Raw genomic sequence first — 27,015 nt, 5'->3', positions numbered from 1 at the left:
TTTTATTTCTTCTTTTCTATATTGTGCTCTCTTATTTGTATTTGTTCGTTTTTGCAAGTTTCGTTTGTGTATTTAGTTTGTATATCTCTGTTTGACATCGCCACAGCTGGTTATAATTAAAACATATCTTAACACGGGTCTCTCCTTTTAAAACAACAATGTTTGTTTCCGGTGTTCAGACTGTAATTTATAAAACCACTCAAAGAGATTTTGCTTACGTTTAGAGTCGTGACGTACACTATTTGTTGTACGAATGGCATATTCTTTCCTAAACTTTAATGGTAGATAAACAGGTGAAAACATTGGCAATGCGTGTATAAGCGATGTGTTGCGTGATGATGGTGTTTATGTGTGTGTTAGCATATTTGTGTATATGCTTCCGCCATGTGTGTACGCTTGTGGTATGCGTGTCCGCTTCTGGTATGTCCGTATGTTTCTGGTATATATGTATGTGACTATGCTTCTGTGTATGTAAGTGTATGAGTGTGCACTCGTTTACAAATGGTAAATGAAGGTAAATGAAATCTAGTGCATTAAGCATATTATATCTGACATTAGAACAGAGAATGAGGGTCAACTCATTTTCTGCATTGTAAGATACTAAGAAACACTAATAAGGTCTCATATAAGAGAAATAATGAGACTATCAGGTTAGTTTACTAGATTCCCAAAGGCTAAGTATTAACGAATGCAAACATAGGTCACAGTGACTTGAAAACTATAAAAATGAAGAAACTAATACATTCATGCTAAGCTCAAATGTTAAAAAGTGCATATAATACAAAATGGTCGTATGATTCACTACAGAGACCTATACTCTCTCTTTCTCCTACCTATTTGTCTCTCTGTCTCTCTGTCTTTCTACGTCTCTTCCTCTCTCACAGTATGTAGCGTATGTATATGTATATATATATATATATATATATATATATATATATATATATATATATATATATATATATATATATATAATAGTATAGAAACAATTTATGTATTCATACACGAAAGACGTGACCATTGACAGGACACCTTACATGCCAGAAAGGGCAGTGAAAGCCCAAACTACGAATAACAGCAATTTCAATGAGAATAAAAAAAAATAAATTTTGTAGTTACTCTCACACTCGAGTTGCCTTTATACCGCATGCTATCCACCAATATGAACATTTAAATTTTCTACCCTTATTTTCTCACTTATATAATATTTATATATATATATGTAAGTGTATATATATATATATATATATATATATATATATATATATATATATATATATATATATGTGTGTGTGTGTGTGTGTGTGTGTGTATGTACGTATGTATGCATGTATGTATATATCTATGTATGTATGCATATGTATACACATATACATACACGAATTCATACTACACACTCACACGCACACACACACATATTTGCCGCTACATATGCTTTTACAAACGGAGAGGACCGGAATTAATGCAAGGTACTCGATAAAGGCATATACATGTATTAATTAAGTGAGCCTTATATGATAAATAGGGTTGCGTTTCTCGAAAATTTATTACCATGATTCCCCAATGAATTCCCCAGTCATATATTGTATAATCCTTCAAGAGTAATTTATCATTAAATAAATTAACGCACATTCATATATATGTGAATATTTATATATTATACGTTAACACATACATAACACATCAGGCGTGTATATTTGCACGTCTGTATGCATGTATATGCATTTATACATTTATATATATATATATATATATATATATATATATATATATATATATATATATGTGTGTGTGTGTGTGTGTGTGTGTGTGTGTGTGTGTGTGTGTGTGTGTGTGTGTGTGTGTGTGTCTGTGTGTGTGTGTGTGTGTGTGTGTGTGTGTGTATGATTTTCAAAAGTTAAATGTAAGGCTTTGTGTAGCCTTTCTTGTGTTAAAAAATGGTTATCATAGATGTATTAAAATACAGTGATAGTCTTTGACAACGATAAGAAAATGTTAAGAGAAGCTTTTTGGTTAAACAATTTACATAAGTGTTCAAAATATGTAGCAAAATAAAGTCATAATTATTTATAAGTTCATCAAAAATCATGATTGTATAGAAGCATATATAAAGAAAGAATTTGTAGACAGTATTTGATAGGAGAAAGCGTGTATTGCTTCTTAAAACTTCATCAGAAATCATATTTAGGTACTTATATAGAATTTTGGGGGAATGACAAACCATATTTCCTTCATCTGATTCTTGTGTGTATACATTCAATCAAATTGATTGCACATTTTATCAGAGTAACTCTTCGTCAATTTAAAGTTGTTATTTAACATATTCTCGATCACGAAAGATGTATTCGCCTAATTTGTGGCCCACAAGTCTTGAAACCTGCTTTTAATAATTCAGGTGAACACTGCTGTAACCTATTCATAGTCACTTTCATCGAATTCCTCTCATGACACCGCTGACTCCGAATACTATACTTCATTGGATCGAAAATAGAAGATAGAGAATACCAGATTTAGTCTGTTCAATGGATGGTGTGTATGTTTCTGTGCGTGTGTCGGGGTGGGACCACTGATCAATCGAGGTTGCTGAAAGTTTGATTTGTTACCAAAAATGAGTATGCTCATGCATTGACATTGTTAATGAGAATAATTTTCAGATTTTGGTTCGATTTATAATCGCTTCGCAAAGATTTTTAGTACCTCAATATACTGCTTGCTGTTGTGGTACAAAACGAAAAAACAATGAATATAACACATTTATTGCCCTTGCAAAACAGTTACCCTGGTGATCCCTGGCTTATGAACTTGTTAGACCTTGGAAAAGAAGTGTGTCACCATTCCATGATCTTGGCCTTACTTTCTGAATCAGAAAGATAGAGCCATGTTTCATATCCTGTCAATCAATCGAAAGTAAAAACAACAACTACAACAAAGGAGGGGTTGCGTAGTAAGAAGCTTAATTCCCAACCACATGTTTCCAGGTTCAATCCGTCTGCGTGGCATTTTGAGTAAGTGTCTTCTCTTAAAGCCTCGGGCCGACCAACGTTGTGTGAGTGGGATTGGTAGATGGAACCGAAAAAAGCTCGCCAGGATAAGAAGCTCATGTCTTGTTTTCTCCTGTCCTTTTTTTTTTGTATCGTCTAACTGTCTGGATGTTTTGTTGTCGCCTGTTACCTTCTTATTCCATTTTTTCTTTTATTATACATACATATAGCAGCGTACGTACACTTTTAGACTCCTGTATGTAACTACATATGTATGCCTAAATTTTGTACGACTCTTTTACACTTTCTTTTAGCCCCCTTCACACTTTCGTTCTTTCCACATTTCTTTTTCTGTTTCCCCTCTCACATTTCTTGGCCTTCCCTTCATTCCCACTTTCCCTCCTCTTTTACCTCTCTCTGTCCCTTTCCTTTCTTTCTCTCTCTTTCTCGTCCCTCCCTAATTCTTCAATCACTCTGCTCCCTACCTCTCTCCTCTCCTACGTGACCGGTGTTCGGCGCAGCCTAATCTTTCTTTCTTGGTTCGACTACCACCTGTATAGCATCTCTTATATTCCTTCTCATGACTTTCATTTTCTATGTTCCTGCCGTAAGACTTCACTTCCACACATGCCCAACTTAATTTAATTCGTCCTTATTCAAACGACACCTATTGTTAATGTCCTATTGTCTGTATTTGTAATTGTGTACCATTTCTCCATTCTTTCGTCTTTGTTTTTGTATACATTCGCTTGCTTTCTTCCAAGGAGTCTAGTGCTTTTAGGTTAGATTTTCTTGGAGTCGGCCAGGTTGGAGCAGTTTTGAGTGTAACCGGCCGGAAATGCAAAGACGATCTGGAATTTAACTGAGGATAGGAAACTCCGAATGACCCATCCTTGTTTTTTCCTTTCCTTTCTTGTATCGTCTAACTGTTCGAATGTTTGGTTGCCATCTGTTACGTTTTTGTTCCATTTTTTGTTTACTTTATATATATATATACATACATACATACATACATACATACATACATACACACACACACACACACACACACACACACACACACACACACACACACACACACACACACACACACACACATATATATATATATATATATATATATATATATATATATATATATATATATATACATATATATATATGAAAAAGGAAAGGAATGACTTCATTGATAGTTCTAATTAATTTCCTTTCCTAGTAATATAATTTAATCTTACGGTTTGGTTTGTAGATCTAGTAAGTTTATTGTTAACTTCGGCGGGGAGATATTTTAATGATTTCCTGTTAACTTTTCTGGAGAACGCTCTCTCATTTGTCAGTGACGGTTGTCAAACTGATCTTCAGGTCGTGTGGTGCTGTGTGATTCTATATTTTGGGTGTGTCTAGGGTGGGTTTGGCGTTTGTTAAAAATAAGCGTGAGCGCAAAGGTCTGTCGATGAATCAGAGCTGAAAGAAAATAGTGAATGGTGAAAACAAGATAATTCATTGAGGCTGGAGTTGGAAGGTAGTGGGATGTTTGAGGGATGCTATATGAAGGACGATACAAAACAAGGAAAGGAAAAAGCAAGGACGGGTCATTCGGAGCCTTCTATACTCAGTTGAGTTCCAGATTCAAGAAACACAAGCGTTTCAGTTGATCCGAGCAAACTTCCACTGCACACTTCTTCTGAAGTAAACAGGCGTCAACAGCCAAGGTACCCACTTTGTAGATACTTTTCACACCCAATGTTTTCCAGTATCTGCAATGCATTGCTATCACATTCTAACTGTGCAGGAAGCATATAAATCGTGATACGTGGTCCATTGTGATCACTTCGGTCATTCATTGGCGATTCATGTCAATTGTTGCAGTTGCTGGTTTCACATTGCATGGTTTATCGTTTAATGTTTTTTCCTTCTTTTAAACTTCATCCATCTGTCAGCATTTCTCTTTTAAATTCCCCTTTCATTCCCCTTTCTTCATCAATTCCCTGTTTCATTCCCCTTTCTTCATCAACCAATAACGGTATGAGACTTCTACATGCAACTCACGATTTGCTTGCAATGAAGAAGGACAAGGAGGAAAGAGGATTACTATCTATCTGACTGTCTATCTATCTATCTATCTATCTATCTATCTATCTATCTATCTATCTATCTATCTATCTATCTATCAGTTTATCTATCTGTACATCTGTACATCTCTGTAGATACATTCATACGTGTGTGTGTGCGTACGTGTGAGTGTATATTTGTGCATATAAGAATATATATATATATATATATATATATATATATATATATATATATATATATATATATGTATTCTATAAGTGTATGTGTGTATACTATCCTCGTTTAATATTTCTGACTAACATCAAAATCTCCCAGTTTTTGGAGAGTTAAATTCAAATTCTTTCCCTGAAGACAAAACTAGAAAAGAATAATGAACTTACCAGAAACAGAATATATTTACTCTTCAGACACTGACTACGTCGAAAGTATTTAAAATGTATGATAATCATCATTGCTTCTTTTATTATGAAAGTAAGTTCTGACATATGAGGAATAAAATAGGCTTCAAATTAAATTTTTAAATACTTCAGCATACCAGCTGCGGCCATTACTGAGAAAATCATGTAATGACCTCAGTGTGTATTGCAAGTAATATTTTAACACAGATAACAACAAATACTTATTAAGTTGTGTTTGATTTCCAGCTGCGCTTGATTATAAAAATTGACTAAATACCAACAGAGATATCAAAGTGTGCGCATGTATTTTATCTTGAATGTTCATTTAGTTAATAAAAAAAAATCCATTTTGAAATACAATTATATGGCGCTTCAGAAAAGTGCACGTTACGTGACTATACAAGTGGTTTCTGCTAATATTTTAGGGCAGAAGTCTTCAAAGTAGGCGGTAATGCTCCCAAGGTTGTCCTGGGCATCTCGAAGGCATTAAAGGGCGGCGTTAAGAGGCGGCGAGAGAACATAATTAACATATTGTATTTTACTTATAACAGTAATTATTTTATACATGATAAAATTATTATTGGTTATTAAAATAAAATAAGAGCTTATCAGGCACAGAGAAATCATTAATTTACAATGAACAAAGTAAATTTACAACTTTTATCTGTTAATTTTCTTATACTTTCACTGTTAAAAGCTTGTACAATCCGTTTTTAGAGTGAAATTTATAAATTATCATCCCTGTTAATTTAGTCATGATAACTCACTCCCCAATTAGGCAGGCATTAGGCTTAACAACTATTCCAAAATGGGTCGCTACAAAACATTTAAGAATCACTGGTTTAGAACAAGGAAAAATAATGTAAAAAGCTATAGGCGTAGGAGTGGCTGTGTGGTAAGTAGCTTGCTTACGAACTACATGCTTCCGGGTTCAGTCTCAATGCGTGGCACCTTGGGCAAATGTCTTCTACTATAGCCTCGGGCCGACCAAAGCCTTCTGAGTGGATTTGGTGGACGGAAACTGAAAGACGCCCGTCGTATATATGTATATATATTTATGTGTGTGTGTGTGCCTGTATTTGTCCCCCCAACATCGCTTGACAACCGATGCTGTTGTGTTTACGTCCCCGTAACTTAACGGTTCGGCAAAAGAGGCCGATAGAATAAGTACTAGGCTTACAAAGAATAAGTCCTGGGGTCGATTAGACTAAAAGGCGGTGCTCCAGCATGGCCACAGTCAAAAGACTGAAACAAGTAAAAGAGTAAAAAGAGCAAAGATTTTAATTGAAATTTGGAAGCAATGGCTTTTTTATAATATTTACATCTGCTTGTATTACTGAAATGATTTCACTGACAAGCATTTCAATGATCACAAAAGTAGATGATGACAGCCAGATGAATGTTTTGTTATAGGAAAACTACTACTGGATCCTGAAACGTCATGTTAATTTAATAGACGTTGCCTAAATGTCATTGATCGAAAGAAATAATTATACTAGTGGTTTGCTTTTTGATTTGATGTGAGGAAATTTAAACAAATTCTCTTTAGGAGTGGTAAAGAATACAACAAACAATGAAATACCAAACTAAGGACATTCTAAACTCATTGTAAATGATAAGAATTCATAAAACCTATGCCAATGCGCTCTTTTCTGGAATTATATTTAAAATTTTGCTCGAGTATTTTTCAAATCCATCAAGACTTATCCTGCTCCAACAAACATATAATTCATTTGACGGCTCCCTTCTTATAAACAATATGAAAACTGCATGCGGTGATATTTGCGATAAATAAAACAGCGAGGTTGCAGAATAGTTAACGCACCGAACAAAATGCTTAGGAGCATTTCTACTGACCATACGACCTGAATTCAAATGCCAGCGCGATCGACTTTGTCTTTCATCCATTCGGGATATACGATTTAAGTACGAGTTAAGCACTGGACTCCCTCAAATTGCTGACCTTGTGCGAAAATCTGAAATCATTATGTTTGCTTCAAACAGCGCTCTTAACACTATTTTTTTCTACATCAGTCGACTATAAACTCCAGATGAAAACATAAGGAAGGTTCCGAGTAAGGTGAAGAATAAATGACAACGGCACGATACGAAATAAAGTGGCAGCTCTCAACAGGTGGTAAAACATGTTAAGATTCATCTGTAATATTGGTCTAGGCAGAAAACGTAATTACAGGTAGGAACTAAAACAGAGATTTCATTAAGAATTCCCGTTTTGAACAGTTTTCATATGAATCTCCTAACATTTATTTAGTTTAACATGATATCGAAGACATTAGGAAATACTTCTAAAAATCCAACTACATAATTGCAAACAGCAAATTTTTTTTTTTTTTCGAAAATCAAGTATTTAATAAAGTTTTGTCTGACGAAATATTGTTGTGACAAGTTATTGATATGTATTAGATTGGGTAAGATATATGTTCCAATACGTTCCCCTATAGAGTTCAGTCCATTAAAATGTTGATCTAATCCTATTTGGAGTTGATTCTGAAATCCTTCATGTAAAAAAAAAAAATTTTTTTTTAAATGCACTCTGAAATATTCAAGGGAATTTAAATTACAAACCTGATCAATCCCTTTTTGGACCAAAAGCGTTTATAATTTTATAAAAACAATTTTGACATTAAAGTCATTATTATAATTAATGGTTAGAAATATTTTAATAAAACATTTTAAATATAATATTGTTATAAACATTGCAAACATTTCAATTATAGAATTTAATTAATTCTCTTTGTAACTCAGCTCTTAAAGACGAGTTAAAATTTTTTTCTCATCTTTTTCTCACCATTATATTACGATAACAATCAGCTTTTCTGCGCTGTTTTAAAGCATCTGTTATTTTGTTATAAAAATATTTCGTGCTGGCATTATTAAAACGAAAACAAGTTTCTGGAAAAAAAAGGTTCTCTTTTTTTTTTTTTACCTTTTCTGACAAAATTTAAAATAAATGTTTTGTTGAGCATGGCTTAGAATCGTTATTTATAGTGTTCAGGCAACTTCTTTAAATAAAAGACACAAATCTAAATATTATAAAAGAGGAAAGATTCAATGTTATTGATTGACAAATATTACAGAAATAGTAAGAAGTACATTTCGATACAGATTAGGCAGTTAGAACACCGCTGAAAACTTCTTATATAAGTAAATCTTTTAACGGAAGCTATAGCGGTGTAGTTTTATGTTATATATTTATGGGAATTTATTCACAGAGATTCATTGTTAGAGACCTTGTGACTATTGTAGTGATCTCTTGCTCACCATCGTACCACAATATAAATCTACACAGGCCGGCGATTGAGAATGAAATAAATTTACAACAAGACCGAGATGACTTAAAAAACAGTGAGTGTCCTTAACAATCGCATCATATACCACACATATAGATATTATTAATGTTATACGCACGAGTTAATAGAAGACAACATTACTATTTTCCTAGCTTTTACATAAAATTTGAAATATACTGCTGATTTATAGCCTAATTGCTTTGATTTAATTTTAACGAAATTAACTGGAAATTTTCAACGCTGAGTCTCTTTGGAATTTTCGACATATGTGTCTATCTACTCTCAATAAGTATTTGGTAACATTAATGTAATTTTCTCAACCAGACAAGTTTCAGAGTTTTATGAGATAAAAAAACTTTCTGTCTGAGTACTTTGTAAATATATTTTTAAAAACGATCATGCTTTATTCGCCGTAATATTTCTTATAATAATACACAATGATAATCATTGTTTCTGATTAGACATGTTTGTATGTAAAGGGAATAATAGTTGATTGAATCAGGTTTGAAGTGATTTTTCTGTTAGTAAAGATATACATAATATAGTATGATAGAAAACTACTAGCAGCCTAGTTGAGGAATGATTATGAATTGCTTTGTTGTTGTTGGCACTCCGTCGCTTACGACGTCGAGAGTTCCAGTTGATCTGATCAACGGAACAGCCTGCTCGTGAAATTAACGTGCAAGTGGCTGAGCACTCCACAGACACGTGTACCCTTAACATAGTTCTCGGGAATATTCAGCGTGACACAGTGTGACAAGGCTGACCCTTTGAATTACAGGCACAACAGGAACAGAAAGTAAGAGTGAGAGAAAGTTGTGGTGAAAGAGTACAGCAGGGTTCGCCACCATCTCCTGCCGGAGCCTCGTGGGGCTTTAGGTGTTTTCGCTCAATAAACACTCACAACGCCCGGTCCGGGAATCGAAACCGCGATCCTATGACCACGAGTCCGCTGCCCTAACCACTGGGCCATTACGCCTCCACGTGAATTGTTTTAGTATATATTATATAATATTTATTATATTGTACTTAGTATATAACTATTTGCATAGAGATGAATGAACATCAATATGAGCGCATGAACTGTTTTCATGTTGGTTGCCCACCATATTGCATTGTAAATCGTACACATAACTTCAACATCATATAACACTATGGGCAACCAAACAATTCCGATAACAGAAATTAAATACAACAATGCTGGCTGGATTATTTAGTCCCAAAATACTGTGCAAGCCAGATGAGAGAGCTCGATGTCAATTGAAGAGTATTCATTATATAGATTGGGAGATCAAAACTACATTAATCATTATTGAGTTAATTTCGAGAAAGAAAGAGAATTGCATTAATCGCAATTCTCTTTCTGGAAAAGTGTAAAATCTGCTAATTCATATTTTTAACGTACTTTAAGCTCCCGTGGATAGTTAAGGAAGGTAAACAGTTGCTTACAGATATTCCAACCGGATCAAAACATACGGAGACATCATACTCTCTTCTTTGCCAGGCTACGAGCTTATTGCGCTCAGATATATTAACTTTGTAAAGGTGCTGGTTAATAACTTTATAGACATGCACTGACATGCACTATATATCATTATAGGAATATATCTGTGTGTGTGCGCGCGCATGTGCTTATATGTATGTATATATATATATATATATATATATATATATATATATATATATTATCTTCTACCTTTTGCTTTGTTTCAGTCATTTGACTGCGGCCATGCTGGGACACTGCGTATATATATATATATATATATATATATATATATATATATATATATATATACGTGTACCCTTAACGTAGTTCCCGGGGAGATTAAGTGTGACACGACTGGCCTCTTTGAAGTACGGGTACAACAGAAACAGGAAGAGTGTGAGAAAGTTGTGCTGAAAGAGTATAGCAGGGTTCGCCACCACTCCCTGCTGGAGCCTAATGAGTCTTTAGGTGTTTTAGCTCAATAAACACTCACAACGTCCGGTATGGGAATCAAAACTGCGATCCTATGACCGCATGTCCATTGTCCTATCAACTAGGCCATTGTGCCTCCACTTTCTCATAGTAATACAAAATAATAATCATTATTTCTGACCTTTTGACTAAGCACATGTTCGTTTCTGTCCGTATTTTTACAGTAAGGAAAATGAGTTGTAATAATTTTAGGTGTGGTCGACAGTGAATACAATTGTTGAGTAACCAGTCTAAAATAATCATATTCTATTTCGTGCCTCGTCACTTTAATTTTACAGCCATTTGATAGCCCTTATTTTTCTTTCACCTGTAAAAGAATATTTATTAATAGCTGAGCTCTTCAATTCATTAGACTGGTTTTACCATTACAGATACATTTTTACTGAATCATGCCAGCGAATATTTGAAATTTTAAGTTGAAAACATGTGGTTATAAAATTAGTCTGTTATATACAGAGAAGCAGATATCGATATGGTACACTTCTTGCTCTAACAATAATGACTTTCATAAAGAATAATATATATGTACACACATACACGCAGACACACACACATACATTCATTATTAAGCAATTGCATCTTAACACGTCTTTTACATAGTTTGTAAAATTAATAAAAAATGTCTGAGACAAACTCTTTTCAGAAATATTACGAAGCCAATAAGAATGTCATTCACAGGCAGACAACTGAAATTAAGTGAAGTGGAGATACTGGGCGAACATGATCAGACTTTCCGATGCATATAGATGAATAATTTTTTTAAAAAATGTATAGCTACTATTATATTTCGAAGTGGAACTACAGCACAATGTAATGACAGCTTAGCTGAATTATATTATTTGTGCAGTTACAATCTCTAACTGACGCACTGGAGCATAGAGAGAATGAGCAATTATTAATTTTAGCAAGGTATTGATTCAAATAGGAAACTATAATTGTTTTCTTTATACAGGCCTGACTATTGTATATCACATTGTGCATCTTTTCAAGAAATATTTCTCTATGAGTAAAAAAAAAACAACAACTTTTCTCTATTCATGACAACTATTCAATGAATTGTTAATTATATCAAAATTTAGAACTGATCTGTTGACTAGAGAAAAGAGATTGTAATACATATCTTGTTGCCATTATCTTCTGACGCCGAGTAGCCAGTCTCTCAACCAATAGTATGAGCCTGCGCTGTCTCGAACTAAGTCTACAATTTTATATCAATTCCTAGCAAAAATAGATCTACATTCTTCCGTGAAAGATGGATATCACTCAATTGCCAATCTGATGATGTGTAAAGGTGAATATCACGGTATTACTTTCTAATTCTCAATAGATTGTTAATATTGATTTCTGATATAAGAAGTTAATACTGATGTACCTTAATTTGTTCGATTCGCAAATGAAATTGTTACTGAAGTATAAAAATAATTAATAAGATGAGGGAAAACGTGAATGAAATCCATGTGGTATAGTACTCATCTCTATTTTCTTAAGGCGAATGCAGATGGCTGATTTCACCGAAAAACCAGCTAAAAGTTTGACATATCGTTTACTAAAAGAGGTTTAGACCACTGCTGTAGGCAATCGCAGATTTGTGGTTTCTTCCCAGGAAAATCTAATTGCAATAATTCAGCATCACAATTAATGTGACATATAATTGTCAATCTCATTTAGATATTAAGAATAGAATAATTATAACTTTGCAAAGCCGAGTCATGTCATTTAAGTGGTGTGGCATAAAAAATCTAATCCCTTCTCATTTTTCATCAAGGCGATGAGTAATTGTAAATTTGATTATCAATTCTTGTAAATAAACAGACTTCTTTGAAACATAACAGGAATTTGGTACACATTTATTGTGCTGTGATTGTGGCTTTGAAGGCTAAGCATGGTGATTTAGAAATTTCTCTTTTTCTGAAAGTTGCAAGATCTTTTGTCCTCAAAATTCGGTGTGAGTTAGAGAAAAAGATGGAACTGTATTATCTGTATCAAAACGTGAGAACATTCCAAACGCTCTGATTCTATCAGGACACCTGACGTTTTCAGGAAGTTAAGCAAAATGTTGAAAACAAACCAGGAAAATCAATGAAGACAACTGCAAAAAAAAAAAAGAAGGAATTATGTGTCAGAAAAACAATCAGAAATGTTGTACCTGAAGACATCGGATACAAATCTTACATAATGAGGAAAGGTCAATTTATGTCGGAGAGAGACAACAGTAAACCGTTTAATCAGATCCAAGAGACATTTGAGAAAACCTAATAATCCATCAGAAGATGGTGTGATTTGGTTTTTCTCAGATGAGAAAAACTTTGACCAGGACCAGAAAACACTAACAGAAGAATTGAAAGATGGCTATGTGCAGATTCTTCTGAAGTTCCAAGGGGGGTAATGCACACAAAATTTCCTGCAAGTTTCATAGCCTTGTGTGTTGTTAGCAATGAAGGACATCTGATGCTTCCCCACTTTTTTTCCCAAGGCCTTAGTGTGAATGCTGCTGCGTATATTGAGGTTCTAGATAAAGTTAAGCCTTGGATCAATAGTTTCTTATTTCTTTATTGCCCGCAATGGGCTACACACAGGGGACACACACAAGGACAGACAAACGGATTAAGGCGATTATATCGACCGCAGTGCGTAACTGGCACTTATTTAATCGACCCCGAAAGGATGAAAGGCAAAGTCGACCTCGGCAGAATTTGAACTCAGAACGTAGCGGCAGACGAAATATCGCTAAGCATTTTGCCCGGCGAGCAAACATTTATCACTCAATATGACCACCCTTTTGAGCAGTTAATGCCTTCACACAAGAATGAAATTGTTTTGCAGCGGTCGTAACCTCTATCTTTTTGATTTTGCCTGTTGCACACACAATGCAGGTATTCAAACTGTTGACACTCGAGTGTGGTGAAATATTAGCCCTTGCTCGAACTACGCCCTATAAAAAGTAATGGAGAAAGTTGAGGTCTAGGCTGTTACTGGGCCAGATGTTGGCCCTCATCAAAAATGGCACATTCTCACCAAGAAGACCTGTATTGTTTTTGGCCCATGGCATCGTGCAGAATCCTTGATAAGTACGACATTGTCAAGCCAAAACTTCGAAAGAGTTTGCTAATTACCTGAAGAATAAAGAGGAGGATTATATTTTCAAGCAAGCAAGTTTTGTCAACAAATGAAATGTTAAACCCACTAAATCGACTGCTTAAAATTGGTTTTAATTCATCTTCAAGACCCTGTGTGTATTATGTAAGTATGCAGGCATGTATGTATGTATGGATGGGTGGATGTACGTATACGTATAAAAATAGTTGTTTAGCCATCCATAACTCAAAAAAAATATGCCCTCGTATTTTTATTAAGTGAATATATTGGTTTCAATATTTGGCACAAAGCCAGCGAATTCGTAGTATGGGTTTAGTCGACTACATTACATCGATTTCGGTATTCGACTAGTACTTGCTTTATCGACCCCGAAGTCGATCTCGGAGGAATTTGAAATCAGAACATAAGGACGGATGAAATGCCGCTATGCATTTTGTTCGGTGTATTAAAGATTCTTATTTCTTTATTGCCCATAAGGGGCTAAACATAGAGGGGACAAACAAAGACAGACAAGGGGATTAAGTCTACTACATCGACCCCAGTGTGTAACTGGTACTTAATTTATCCATCCTGAGAGGATGAAAGGTAAAGTCGACCTCGGCGGAATTTTAACTCAGAACGGAAAGACAGACGAAATACCGCTAAGCATTTCGTCCAGCCTGCCAACGTTCCTGCCAGCTCGCCGCCTTCATAAAGGTGAATATATTAGTCAAAGGGGTTTTTTTTTGTGGGGGGGGGGGGGGGTCTGGCTCTTACGGCAGATCTTGCCTATCAATTTCTCTCTACGTATAAACACTCTCTTTTACACGTATATGCGTAAGTGTTCATAGGCCTGGTTCAAGTCGGTTATCACTATTATAATTAGACTCGTTATCTTTATGTGTTGGCTTACAATTATTAGTGATAGTGATGTGTAAGGCACAGATACGTTTCTGCCTGTCAGTCAGTCTCTCCCACTCTCTCTTCTCTCTCTCTCTCTCTCCCCTTTCCCAAACCTATTGTATCTATATTTTTGTCAATATATTATCTTTCATGGCCAACCATTATCCCTTCATTTTACACATTTACGACTATATTTTTCATTACCTTACTTTTGGAAATCATAACTGTTTCACGTTTTTTAATGAGTTACATTTTATAACTATTTTTCATTCACTTTATTTTGTATAAATTCTTTATATTTTCAAATTATGATTCTGCATCCAATTAAAAAAACAGATTATGAACCTGGTTTTCTATACATTCAAAAAAATTAAGCTTTTGTATATAGCTTGTCTTCGGTATCACATATAGACATTTGTATTCAAACATACATTTATATACATTTATATATTCATGCATATAAATTTTTGTATGTGTATATACGAGTGTGTGTATACATACGTACTTACATATATATGTGCCTATTCATGTTTTATACACACAGACACACACACTCTCTCTCACACACGTACATATATGTAGGAAGGTATTATTCGATGTATTTTTATATACAACTAAAATATTTCAGGCCTCATTGTTAGTGACAGAAATAACATTACACTTTTGATTATAACAAATCATTAATTAGACTGTGACAAGATTCTAATTCAGATACGTTCACTACTAGAAAAGCTTAGTAATTATACAGCTTGCATCGATGCTGTGTCAAAAAATGATCTCTGAAATGGTATTCAGGTCAGTAATCTAATAAAAATAACCCAATGCCACGTGATCAGTATTTTAGTATAAAGTGACGTTTTACAGTTAAAAACATAATTTTTTTGCACCATTTCAAATGTATTTTGAAAAAAGCTTAATCGGAATAAATCTCATTAGTCAAGGCTTTTAAATTTTTATCTTTTGTTCGCGAGAAAGTAAAACATTCATATAATAAAGTGAAGCACAAAATATATGATATATAATAAAATATAGCATATAATTTTTTACATCTAAGTAATAAATACGATTTGAAGGCATGGTATGGTAAGAATTTTACTTCTCAACCACATTGTTCTGCACTCAGTCCCACTGCCTGGCTCCTTAGGCAAGTATCTTCTACTATGGTCATGAAGCGACAAAACCCTGTGAGAGGATTTTGTAGCCGAAAAGAGAACAAGGCCTGTCGTATGTATGTATGTATGTATGTATGTATGTATGTATGTATGTATGTATGTATGTATGTACGTATTTATATATATATGTTCTGCACTCAGTCCCACTGCCTGGCTCCTTAGGCAAGTATCTTCTACTATGGTCATGGAGCGACAAAACCCTGTGAGAGGATTTTGTAGCCGAAAAGAGAACGAGGCCTGTCGTATGTATGTATGTATGTATGTATGTATGTATTTATATTTATATTTATCTTATGATATTTACTTTACTTTATATTATACTCATTTATTGTGCTTTTAATTATTAATTTTTCTATATGTGATAGTGGATTGTCATCGATGAGTTCTTGAAACTTGGTTATTTTCCCTAAAACTATATATTTTATATATATTTTATCTATAAAGCTCAATTTAATTTTAATTTTTTATAAATTGATTTTAATTGAGTTTTTACCTGTAATTTTGGATTTTGTCCCTAATATTATTATTATTATTATTATTATTATTATTATTATTATTATTATTATTATTATTATTATTATTATTATTATTATTATTATTATTATTATTATTATTATATATATGTATATATATATATATATATATATATATATATATATATATATATATATATATATATATGCATATGTAGTGTGTGTTTTGGAGATTCCTTGATACAGTTATAATATTTGGAGAGAAAATTTTTCTGGAAGAGTTAAGTTTTAGAAAAGCACCTTTTTAGAAAGTCGAAAGATACTAACCTTTGCGAAGAGATTTCACAAAATGTGTGTTGGCTTTGCTTTATAGATGTGCAAGCGCTTTCAGTTCTTAACGTTTTGAAGCACGTGTTATTATATATATATATATATATATATATATATATATATATATATATGTATATGCATGTATGTATATATATATATATATATATATATATATATATATATATATATATATATATATATATATATATATATTTATGTGTGTGTGTGTATGTATGTATGTATGTATGTAACGAGTGTTTATGAGGTTTCGAATGGAAAGAGGTTGCTCTTTCAACAGGAATGCATTTCATCCAAGCGCAAACCGGTTTAGCTTCACATTGATTGATTTTCCTGGAATTTGTTAATCTTTGTTTATTGATGGATCTTTTTCGACATTAGTGCTTAACACTAATGAAGTTCCAGTGGTCGTTATGGATGTGTTCATTCATCCGACGTTGGAGAACAGAATGTTAATAATATAATATAAAGAAAATAGTGAGTGTGAACAGAGAACATCAATTTATCTACATGGTAGTAGTCAATTTTATGTTGCCTACGCATGTCGTAAGTTTTAATTCTTACCTTCGTTCATATGCTACAATTTAATTGCATTATGAATTTATAAGGATGGAGAGTTCCTTACATACTAAAATAGCAGCTTGTTTGTGTGTGTGAGAGAGAGCTTGTGTGTCCTTGGATTTCATTCTAAAAATAACTAGAGGTTAAACTACGATCATAGAGGACAATGGCTAGTAGCAGTCTTGAAGACCTAGGTCATGTTACTACCCACCCTTAATGGAATTTAGGTTAGTATTTTTATAAGCTGGTTAACACTTCTATCCGCATTCCCTTGCTAAAGGAATCTAAAAGTAAAAATATAAATATATATACATTTATTAGTAAGTATCTAAATCAATATACTTAACCTGTACTTAGTTAAATGAAAGAATTTCGATTTTTATTGGTTATATATTTATTTATGATGCTTATTAGTCTTTTCAGTTGATAGTTAGGGTTATAATATATATTTAGTTAAATTAATGTTCATATATTTTAATGGGAGTATGATTTAATACGTATCACATGCATAGAGTTAGACTATTTTCAAATGGTGAGAGTAAATTTTATTTTAAGATTTGTTCCCATGTTTACTTTAATATTATTATTCATCGAGTGTTTATTTAAATATAATTTATTATTTTAAATTATATATATATATATATGTATATATCTTCTCCTTATGGATATATCAAGCCCTATATCCCTCATTTCTGTAACACAATTGTTAATCTATTTATTTCGACACATCAGCTGATCGTAAGGGTTTCAATATGTCTTCTTCTATTTGATTAATATTAAAAATCCTTGGTTATATATATCTATTTATTGACAATGCCCATTTAATTATATTTATCTGGATTTACTAGACGTATTTTATTAACTATAACTTAATTTCATTTATTTGAATTTATTAAACATATTTAATTACGTGTGGGCAGCAAAACCTTTTTCTCTTATATCGTTGAGTAATTTGTGCTTGGATGTAATGATCAGTAAAATTTTTTCAACGCATAAGTCACATCTTTACATAAATCACACATTTGCATTTGTCAAACAGATTTTGCGCGGTTACTTCCTTCTCATTTCAGCGTAAAGACCTTGTTTTGTCCTTAATTGCCCAGATTATTCTACTTAAACTTCTTTTCTCTCTAAAAGAGCTTTCATGTTTGGCTATCCTTATTTTTATATAATTTTGCGTGGAGCCTATACAGTCGTAATCCTGCTCCTCAGACATTACCTTACACATATATTACACATTTTTCTCGACAAAAATGTCTTAATGGACATCTATTTTTATTTTCATTGGCACCATCACAGGTTTTATTTGCAGAATCTTTTTCTGATTCCTTATTCATTATGCTGTGCATATTTTTCCCGTTTACAGGGTTATATTCATTATGCTTATTTCTTGTGTTATGTGTTTTAACTAATGACATATATTCTTCCTGTTCCCTGTTGTTATGTATCTTAATAATTATATTGTAACCGATTTTCTTGTTCGTTTTTGCTAATATAGGTATCAGTAATATATTTAAATCATTTGCATTAGTGTTTTTATTACCATTTTTGTTATTCTTATTAAGTTTATTTTTTCTCATTTTTGGAGGCTGCAAGTTTAAATTTTTCCGTCTTAGTGGGGGATCATTAAGAATTACTTCCCTTCCCTCGCTTGTCTATTGAACACTATCGTTATGATCTTCAACGTTTGTGGCATTAAGTAAATAATTTGTATATTACTTACTCCCGTTGTTATAGAAATCATTTAAATTTTAGTATTTTGCGCAGATATAATTTCTGCAATGGTTTTTGAAACGCAGAAACTGGCCCTTAATTTCTGCGAGTTCGTTATTTTCTGTTAACTGTTTGAAAATTGTTTCGAGACAGTTGTGTAAAATAATTTTACTATATTAATTCAAATTTGTTTTGCAAATGGTATTATGAGCCATACTATATTATTTTTACAGTAATTCTTTTTAGAGTAATTTTTCTGGTAGTTAATTGCATTCATATACGGGGTTTAATGCTTTACAGATTTTAACCTGAATAATATAGTTTAGGTTCTCGATTTTTACTTTTTTATTATTTCCTATGCTACTTAGGTTTATATTTATTTTTATTTTTATTTAAGTAGTTGCGATATTCATTATTTTGTTTTTGGTCATTTTTCTATTCTATTATATTTAAATTTTATTAGTTCCTCGTTGTTTCCATCCTTGTTATAAGTGCTTGGTTTATTTAAACCTTCAATATGTTTCATGGTGTATATTCTGATATTATTCTTATATATTCTATATCGAATTCCATCTGTAATCATTTTATCCTTATGTTTATTTTCCTCTATTTTAATATCATTATTGTGAATACCGTTTTTGTGTATAATTTTCATTATTAGAATTTACGTTTAATTCAAGGACTTTTAATTTTTGTTTGCGTCCTGCTTTATGCTTATTGTTCTTATCATTTGAGTTATCCTTTGAACCATACTATTTTAATTTTGGCTTATAAATTCAAAATGCAATGTAATTGTAAAATATGAATAAAGGTAGGAACTGAAACGAGCGTAGGCGACAGGAAATTGCCGACTAATATATAAATAAAGTGATTTTCTGTGTTCACGCTCTCCATTTTCTTTATATTATATATGTGTGTGTGAATGCGTGTGTGTGAGTGCGTGTTTATGAGTGTGTATGTGTGTTTATGTGTGTGTGTGTGTACGTGAGTGTGTTTATGTTTCTTTGTGTCTGTGTTTGTCCCGTTGCACCGCTTGACAACCGGTGTCGGTATGTTTACGTCCCCGTAACATCGTGGATTGACAGAAGACACCGATAGAATAAATACCAATTTGAAAAAGGGTGGCGTTGATTGAGCTCGATTCATTCTTCAAGGAGAAGCCCCAGCATGGCTGCATTTTACTGACTGAAACACGTAAAATATAAAAAACAAAAAATTACATTACCATTGTATGATATATTACTTATAAGTGCTTCCCGTCTTTCTTTTCTTCTCCAAAATTGAGCTGAATTAAAACATGATATATTATATATTCTATCTAAGCCAGTGCGTCATCACGATTTATAAAATAATTTTTACTATGATCCATAATCGACCCGATTTAAAACATTTGATGTTTGTAGGTAATGATACGACCATCTGTACCTATAAGGTAAGCTCTCATAGTGATGCAATTTGATACGGTATATATTGTATAGATATTTTGATTCTCTGCACCTGCAAGACAAATTCAATAGTAATTCCTCATTTTCTAACCATTTCATGATTCTGTTCCTCAGTCATAGAAATTCATTCCTGTTTGTACGATGGAAGGGAAGTCAGTTACCATGTCATTCGTTATGGATCGACTCAACATTATAGAACTTTTGCAGACTGATAGACTTCCTTGAAGAAAATTGAATTGTAACTGATTATCCTTTATAACAACACTCAGCCCTAATATCAATCACGGCAGCTTCTTACATATCAATGACTTGAGACCAAGGCCTACATTGCAACCATTAAATGAAATATTAGCGACCACTATAAATATCAAATCACTACGATAAATATAAATCACGATATATTTTCATAATCATCGCATGATTTCCTAGAGTACGTACTGTTTAAACGTATAATTCTGACAAGTTACATCAGCTTTATATAATACTATGGTTGAATTAACTGATTACTGACACGTCATAATTATTAGGTACGACGATGTGAATAAGATGGAGGCGTATTAAAGATATGTGTCCTGAGTGTCGACTAGTTTCATTGGTAATAATCCATTCAAGCAAGAACTCTACTCGAGCGCATTTTATCTGCCCAATTTTTAAAATTTCGCATTGTCTGTGTAAAAGGATTTATGTGATACAACATGGCTGTTTAATAACAGCTCAACATTCATTTTCATGTGTGCCTTAAGCAAGGCACACATGTTACAAGGTTAGCAAGGTTATCCACTACCTTCATTGAATCTCTTTCCATTGCCTGTCTCACTAAGAGTTATTTTTTGTCTTTTCTTCCAATAATATCAATGTATGCAATATTTGAAGTGCCTATAATATAATCTATAACCTATTATGAATTTATCTTATTTCGTGGAAATTTGTTATAGAAAAGCAAAGATAACTTACTGAATTTTATTGAAAAATCCATGACTTTTGACGAACGTAAAAGCTGAAGGCTCCTTTATAATTTTCAATATAGAAAATATTTTGCATCTGTTCCAAAATTTGTCACATCATAAAACTTTCCGTTTTATTTTTTGTTGTTCTATATTTTCTGTAAAGTGAGACGATATAAATTTAATATGAAAAATTCAAACTCAAGTTGTATAGTTCTGTAATAAATAGCAATGGATGGAGATGTATTTGAATGGAAAAAAGCTTTTGTACTATACGAATGAGAAGATGAAGATTTGAATATATATAAATCGCCGAGTACTATTGAAATTATAAATCAAATTTATGAGTAGAATAAATGAATATTTGGTATTTTTCTATTTAATTGATCTACATTCCTACGGGAAATAATTGCAAACTTTATATTAATAGCAATTTAATTCATAACGAATGTATATATGAGTTTAAAATAAACTAATCATCTGAAATACTATATTAAGGACCAAAAGATTCGACAACATTCTATCTTCATATTTCATGAATCAGCGTGAAATTTTGCTGTGAGTGATGAGGGAGACCATTGTTACTATATTGATTTCAATACATAATTATTATTTTGTTTTTTCATTGTTGATCCTGAAATAACCATTTCATGTGGTTTAGAGTTGATTTAAAATTACTACGTCCATCACATAAAACATTAACAAAAGAACTATAAGCTTTGTTTTATTTCCCGGCGGTAATAACGATTCAAACATTCTTTGTATGTCGGCCATGCATGTGAATTACTTCCCAGAATTTCCCAAGAGATGGCAGCGAAAGGAATCTACACAATATTTAGCTTGTGATAGTGTTTCGCCAACAAAGTATAACAGAGACATACAGCGCATTCATGAAAATGAAACATTACAGAGAGATCTAAGTTCAGGAGATGCGATCATAAAGTTAATTTGAAATTCGAATCACACACACACAAAGTAGTGAAACTATGACATATAATATATGCACACACTAACACACACATATTTATTGCATATATGTTTTATATTTCCATATATACACATATGTACAAACTCATGCTTAAACACACACACACGTACCCACTCACACACACACACACACACACACACACACACACACACACACACACACACACACAAGCACACACATATGTATATACGCTATGCAATTGAATCTTAATTTATACTGTCTATATTATCTTTTTATATGCGAATTTTTTAGTGAGTAATGCCAACATATATATATTTTTCTGAAGACTTACCTAGAAATGTTTCAAATAGATATTGACAGGAGAAATCTAATCTACGCTAAATAGTTTATTCCACGAATCTAAAATGCCTTCTATTTCCTGTCCCTCCAATATGATAGAGAGATACTCTGCATTTCTTAATATTTCATCACACCTAACTTCAGTTTTACGTGTGATGTTGGGATATTATTACCTTCATTGATATATTTGCTGTGATGTGATTCTCTTTGATGCCTAATGTTTTTAGAAAAGGAGAAATAACAGCCATACTGTTTATGATCTTAAGAGAGATGCTAGTCTCATAGGTTAACCGAAAACGAGTATCGTTAGAAATGGAAAGTCCAACACTAATATACAATAAGTCTATCTTATTCTATTGGTATTGCTGTAATGGAACCAATCTAATTTGCTGGTACAAGTGAAAGAGTTTGTTCCTAAACGAAACGCTTATATATAATAAAATGTTACTTTCACTCACAACATTGAGATGAGATTGTCTATAATATCTTTTCCTAGCGAGAGGGGCCGTAGATATGAAACCTATCTAATCTAGAATATTCGTTCATAGAAAACCATAGAACACATAATGTAATTTATCTGACAGCTATATAAAACATATAATTTAACCGAGATGATTAAAAATGTTCAGCTAGAGAACACACGGCTGAGTGGTTAAGAAGCTGAGTCTGCAACCATGTTGTTTCAGGTTCAGTCCCTCTGCAAAGCACCTTAAATAAATGTATTCGACCATAATCCCGAAGTGACCAATATACTGTGAGACAATTTGGTGCGCAAAAACTATAGAAATTGTATACAATACTCAGATGAACTACAACTAAAGAAAACACAGCAATCAAGTGCATTGTTGGTAGATTTCAGGATGCATGGAAGGATGTAGTGTCTCGACAGCTAACAAATGATGCGGATAATTTATTCCATGCTTCAACAATTCTGAACGTGAAAAAATATTTCCGAAAGTCATGGGTGCTGTATTGTTTTTTTTTTAAATTTGTGAGCATGTCCGTGAGTGTTTGACATATGGAATTCAAAGAGGTTCCCAAGGTTGTTGTTGGAAAAATGGTGGATAATCTTGTGGGTGTCTACCAAGTCAGTTGCCAGACGTTTGAGCTTCAATGTATCCAAGCTCAGGGAAGCAAGACGTTCAGAAAATGGTAGATGCTTGACGACGAGTATTCGTATTGTTGCAGGTTTCTGAGCAGTTGGATTGAGTGCTCAATACCGCATTGGTGGACAAATAATTTCTTTATTTGTGAATTAAGGCTACCATTGGTTCATGTTAAGAAGAGTGAAAATCTATCCTAATGTCTTAACAATTTTTCAAGCCGATCACATAGAGAAAGATGTTCGCCTCCATTTTGGAAAACAGTCACGTTTCGTTCACGGGATTTCTCGTACGTTAGTGAACTAAACGAGGTTGTTTTCCAAAATGGAGGTGAACACCTTCCTCCATGTGATGGGCTTGAAAAATTGTTAAGACACTTGGATATTTTCCACTCTTCTTATTCACGAAACCAACGGTAGCCTTAATTCACAAATACAGAATATATATATATATAAATTCGCGAAGTAGAAACAGTACTATACTGTATATATATTTTCTATCATTTTTATAACTTGCATATATTTATTTTATTATAAATACGAAAAAAACACCACACACTCGTCTGCCAAGTTACCTTTTCCTTACAGTATGTGCGATGCTATGTTTATTCATCTACGGTACACTACGTATTTTCTTTTAATATATTTTAATTAAAGTGTTATACAGTGCAGAACTGTACTATATTTTTATTTATTAATTTATCAACTTTTAGGCGTGAAAAGGCCTATTTTATCACAGAAAATAATTAAAATATAAAATAATGCATATACGTATCGGCTGCAGAAACCCGCAATATACATAGGAGTCTACGTTATAAATTTATATATATATTAGCCAGAAAAATCTGCGATGCACTGAGTTCGCAATAGGTGAACAGTGATATGGCGAGGGATTATTGTATATATATATATATATAATTATATAAACTTGTGAACAAACCCGAAGGCTGTAGATTTTACAGTCTTGCGCTTTGTTTACAAGATTTTAAAATATATATACAAGACTAAAATTATCTATACATAAAAAGTGGTTTAAATTGGAGGATGGGCTATGTGGCTGGATTTGGTGCGTACGGAGATTTGTAAGCATTGATGTGATCTTTAATTCCCAGTAGTTCGGCCCATCTTTTATTTCAGTCAATTGTTTAAGTTTAGTTACTCTAATTGGACCATATAGCCTTAGTATGAATAATATATCATTTTAGTTATTATATATATGATATTGTTAAACAATACATGATTGGTGATGGCAAATAACACATTTTAATACTATTGTAGGTTTAGTCCTGAATAATGCCATCCGACAATATTACATGTCATAACTAGTAATATATTGTTTGGACATTACATACATTGACTCTGCTTTTGTTTTTAACTTATGGAAATCCAATTGATATTATCTACCAAACTACCTAAGTGTGCGTCTGTATCGATCTAGAAACTGTATTGTTGATGTACGTGCTCAAGTTTGCATATGTGTCTAAGTGTGACAATGAAAGCATGTTTGTAGCTGTACAGAAACAAGGTTTACAAAATATAAGATAAAACAATCCTGAACTAGTAAACTAATATATATTCATGTCCGTTATTTTCTTCAGTACCCGTTATTAATCTAGTTACATAATAAAAAGTCTGTTGAAGGAAATGAATTAACCAATCTCCTAATCTTCCAAGTTTATACGATTAATGTTCAAATTCCGATGACGGTAAACAGACAAAATATTATATTAAAGTACCCTTTCCCAGGACTTAAAATTGTTTTTGCATATAGTCTATTTTTCTCGGCTAAACTCATTCAATTTGTCCTCTCCATACGATCCCTTTCTTTGTCACGTGTTTGTGATCGACAGCATTTTCCATTTATACATATGTACATTCCCAATATCCTATTTAATGCTTGGCTAGTGCTGGTGTTATCGAAGACTGACTGAGTAACCTCATCCTTTACTTCAGTTTCAAATGTATTTGCAATTACTTTCTATATCTAAAATGCCAAATAGAAATTAGAAAAGCCTGTATATTAGAAGACTCTGCTTGTTTGTATAAAATGCAGGACATTTTTGTATTCTGAAAACCAATTCATGTTACATCTGTTGTGACGAAGTTTTCTCAACCGCCCTATAAAAGTGATGTTGCCTAGAGAACAACACTTGTTTTGCTTTTTTTGCATACAAACACGATATACGCGGATGTGTTAAAGCTTAATTAAAGAATTCTATTACATTGGTAAGAAAGTTCTTGGACACCAAGCCGCCTTCAATCCTGCAACCAATCAGCGTCGCCAACCAATCAGGAGCATCCAACGTGTCTTTTGTGTCTATATAAAAACTCGGCAAGATCAGCAAGCTTGGCAAATGGGTGCCACATGAATTGACTGAAGTGAACAAACAAGCACGTGTCACTGCGTGTCAAAGTCTGCTCTGGTGAGCCGTAGATTCGATTGGTTGGAGTAGGTAACCACTATGGATGAAAAGTGGGTACTGTACTCCAACGTGAGGTGCAGATAATTCTGGTGTAGCAAAGGTCAACAGCCAAAACTTTCGCCAAAAGGACCGTTTGTGCAAAAGAAGGTTATGATCTCAGTTTGGTGGGATTGCCGTGGTGTGATCATGTTGGATCTTCTCCCACGCAATACCACCGTTGACCAGCATGTCTACTGCAAACAAATGGACCATCTAAAGATCGCGCTGGCTGAAAAACGCTCAAATTTGAAGAAGATAATTTACCACCAAGACAACGCGCCAGCACGTCGTGCAAAGAAGACGTCAGAGGAGCTGAACGAGGCGGGCTGAGAGATTATGGTGCACCCACCGTATTCTCCTGACTTTACTCCTTCTCACTACTACTTCTTCTCTGCCTTGCAGCGTGCAATTGGCGATACAGAGTTCGAAAACGAAGATGTGAAATCGTTCCTTTATGACTTTATTGATTCAAAGCCACACAATTTTTGGATGAAAGGATTTAAAACTTTGCTTGAAAGATGGTAAAAGGTGATCAATAACGAGGTTGATTACCTTTTGGATTGATTGTTCTTTGTTGATCTTTTAATTGTTAATAAAGTGATATGCTAAAAGTGTCCAAGAACTTTCTTACCAAGCTGATATATATTTCTTTATTGCCCACAAGGGGCTCAACATAGATGGGGACAAACAAGGACAGACGATGGGATTAAGTCGATTACATCGACCCCAGTGCGTAACTGGTGCTTATTTAATCGACCCCGAAAGGATGAAAGGCAAATTCGACCTCGGTG

At 33.2% G+C, this 27,015-nt stretch overlaps 1 long non-coding RNA gene across 2 annotated transcripts in view; it reads left to right on the top strand.

Annotated features, from left to right (window-relative positions):
* LOC106874121 (uncharacterized) overlaps positions 1-27,015 on the top strand; it is a 76,795-nt gene that overhangs the window by 32,858 nt on the left and 16,922 nt on the right. Inside the window, exon 4 of one of the 2 annotated variants that reach the window (XR_016240764.1) lies at positions 7,484-7,825. The exons of the other annotated variant lie outside the window; for it this stretch is intronic. This is a non-coding gene — a long non-coding RNA (uncharacterized LOC106874121). Of the gene's footprint in view, positions 1-7,483; positions 7,826-27,015 lie in introns of those variants that run through there. 2 annotated transcript variants of the gene reach the window in all.

The sequence above is a fragment of the Octopus bimaculoides genome, chromosome 2 (assembly GCF_046866305.1).
Source record: "Octopus bimaculoides isolate indiv1 chromosome 2, ASM4686630v1, whole genome shotgun sequence".
NCBI classification, from domain to species: domain Eukaryota; kingdom Metazoa; phylum Mollusca; class Cephalopoda; order Octopoda; family Octopodidae; genus Octopus; species Octopus bimaculoides.
Note: the sequence above shows the minus strand (reverse complement) of the source record. Positions and strands in the feature narration are given on the sequence as shown.